We start from the raw sequence: 2,987 nt of genomic DNA, 5'->3' as shown, positions 1-2,987 counted from the left end.
GTTCATCGTTACAATACGCTTCTTCTCATGAATTTACGCTTTCAGTTCTTTTCACCTATATTATTTTCTACATCCGAGGTGATACTATTCATCTTTTCGTCAATACGGTGATTTTCGTCCGTCTGTCGCGTAAAAAACGATTCGTTTCTTTGCCCGTCGCATCGTGCCCTGCCCGGCCCAAGCGCCCACCAAAACCAATCCGAACAGGACTCTAAGCCATGCTCCCCTCATCAAAAGAAAAAGTAAACAACGTTTCATGGGTATAGCCAAAAAAACATGAGTCGGACGCCTGCCTACCCGCTCGCCCGTCCCCACGCCCCAATCCCTTTTTTGGCCCAATCGAAATTGACGGCGGCCGCCGCACCGCTCGCCACCGCCGCTGATGCCAACCTCCCACAAGTCACTGTTGTTTCCTCCTATGGCGCGCCGCTCCCGACCAATCCGGCGAGGCCTGCGTGCCACCTCCCGACTCTTCCCTTCCCTGGTCTGGAGCACAAGCCTCCTTTCCCTCCACCCCGATCTGGCAGTAGCGGCAGGAGCTAGGCCACCGGCGACGAGGCTAATTTGTCCGGCAGTAGCTGTTGTTATTCCACAACCAATTATACTTCTACTCCATCCCATGGACTGGCCTGACTGTGGCTGGTAGGAGGGAGGCGTGCGGTCATGACCCTGGCGCGCTGGGCCGGGGTCTAACTGGGCGGGCGTGTGTTATCGCTGCCAGGCAACTATACGGGCGTCGCAGGGCGTGTTGCAGCTTCAGGATTCTGCTAGGAGCTCCTGGGATGTGCTCATGCATGCTTGGTTGGAACCTTGTCTTTTTGGTCAATGGATGAATCAATGGCGTGTCAGGACTAACTAGGTCATACGTGCACCTCACTATCTACGGATGGCTCTCTCGTCGTATCTGCACAACATGAGAACAATTTGATCAATGAAGATGGGTTTCTTTCCTACCGGTGCCATTGTATGTGCCTGCACGCCTCAACTATCTTCTTTCCTGTTTACTGTCAGGTAGTTCTTTCAGATCCAATTTTTTCTAGCTACTTGATGTTTTCTTTCTTAGCTGTAATTCATTTGCCATTTGCAACAGCTAAATCATCATGTCAAACGTTTTTTGAAGATTTGTATGCCAATTGGCATGTCATTTATTTTCTAAATAACCTATTGTTGATTGTGTCTGATCTCCTTTCTGACATATTAAAAGAATAAGTTCTCATGCTCAGCAAATACAATTGGTTGATTATTATTTTGACTTATCGCGTCGGGTAAATAGGATTTCAGTGTACATATATTTCGTTTCGAACAGGGATACAAACTACAGCATAATGAGTCACTGAAAACTCTGCATCTTAATCCTGCCCTATTTTTCTGGGACCCAAATCTTCATATCTATGATAGACAGTTCAAAAAACTATTTGAACCTTGGAAGGGTTCGGTTCTTCAAATTTTTTGCAGCCCATGCATTTACTATTTTAAGACATGTTGTTTACATTAAGGTCATAGACATTGTTCTATAAGATGGAGTTCAAAGAACGGTTTTGAACCTTGGAAGTGATCTGTTCTTATAATTTTTGCAGCAGGGGAACTATTTGTGGATGTAATATGCAGCTAAAGGTATTCCAGCATGAGCTTGCATGCGCAACAACAGTGATTAAAGTAAAGGCTTCAGGACTTGAGGTAAAGTACGCCCATAGCTCAACCTGATTCTCTTAGTACAGAACTACAGATAACCTGATTCTCTCAGTACATATAACTTGATTATTATCTTTCCATCGAGCAACAATGGAGTAGCACTACTCACAACCAACTGCAGAAATCCCATGTGCCAAAAATCCCGTGTGCCAAAAACCTCGTTGCAACTGGAGATCCGCATGCGCTGCTGGACATGCTATGCTACTCGATTTGACCCAATCTACTTCAGCCGTGACTCCGTGATTGATTTTAGTGGTGCACTGGGAGGAGACAAACAAGAGAGCAAAAGCACAATAAGAAAAGCGATGTTATGAGGAAAACAGAAAGGAAATAAACAAAAAAATTGATCCCCTGAGTATGTATATGAGAGATATATGTACGTCTGGGTTGTGCTGCTGACTCAGGAGAAGTTCAGTGATCTAGGTCAAGGTGATTTATAGTTGATAAATTTGGTACCCAAAGCACTGACATGATCAGCGCACTGGCTGTCCTGATTGCCATAGAACATGTGCATTAAAGTTACTCCAATTGCAGTGCACGACTCTTTGAGAAAAACCATAAGCAATTGAGTTCTTCATCTGTAGTCATGCCGAATTAGTGTGAAATATACAAACTTTTTCAATATTATTTTGCAGCTGTACCATTGATTATTTGTTAATGTGCCTTTTTGCAGTGGAAACAGTCTTTGAAACAAGCAGCATACGATTGCTACAACCCAATTATCTTAGATTCTACCTTTGTCTGATGTTCTTAACCTTTATATTCTTCCTAGATTCTACCTTTGTCTGATGTTCTTAACCTTTATATGCTTCCTTACAGAGAAATCCTTGGAACTTGAGAAGCCAAGGTATGGTGAGAGCAGATGATTATTACTTCGCTTTGGCCCAGCATCGTCTTTACGTATCAATATTAGAGCGTTGTGTTATTCCATCATGTTACATTACTATTGCATTCATATTTTTGTGAGTAGCTACCCCTTTCTATAGTTTTACCATTTTTTTATCCATGCATTTTGACGTATTAATTTTTTGGGTGATGCACTACATGTTATGTTATTTCTATGCCTAAGTGCTACATTAAAAATGTCGCAAGATTTGATGGTATGTAATATAAATTACCTTCGTGATATTCATTATTAATTGTATGAAATTATATAGAGGAACACATGCTACTCATTTCTAGCAACGTCTACTTTGCTCCATAGCGAAGCACGGGCGTTGTCTCGGACATTGCGGCCACTATCAATGATGGCAGGGAGAAGCATAGGTTGTGAAACAGGTGGGACGCCATGTTGA

The 2,987-nt window shown here is 43.0% G+C and overlaps 1 long non-coding RNA gene across 1 annotated transcript; it reads left to right on the top strand.

The window, feature by feature from the left end:
* The first annotated feature begins 226 nt into the window (after positions 1-226).
* Positions 227-2,721, top strand: LOC125552224 (uncharacterized). Its single transcript, XR_007303474.2, has 2 exons — positions 227-1,011; positions 1,578-2,721. It is a non-coding gene; the product is annotated as an uncharacterized LOC125552224 (long non-coding RNA).
* Positions 2,722-2,987: the final 266 nt, after the last annotated feature.

This window comes from Triticum urartu, chromosome 1A (genome assembly GCF_056163025.1).
Source record: "Triticum urartu cultivar PI428250 chromosome 1A, HENAU_Tu73, whole genome shotgun sequence".
Taxonomy (NCBI): Eukaryota; Viridiplantae; Streptophyta; class Magnoliopsida; order Poales; family Poaceae; genus Triticum; species Triticum urartu.
Note: the sequence above shows the minus strand (reverse complement) of the source record. Positions and strands in the feature narration are given on the sequence as shown.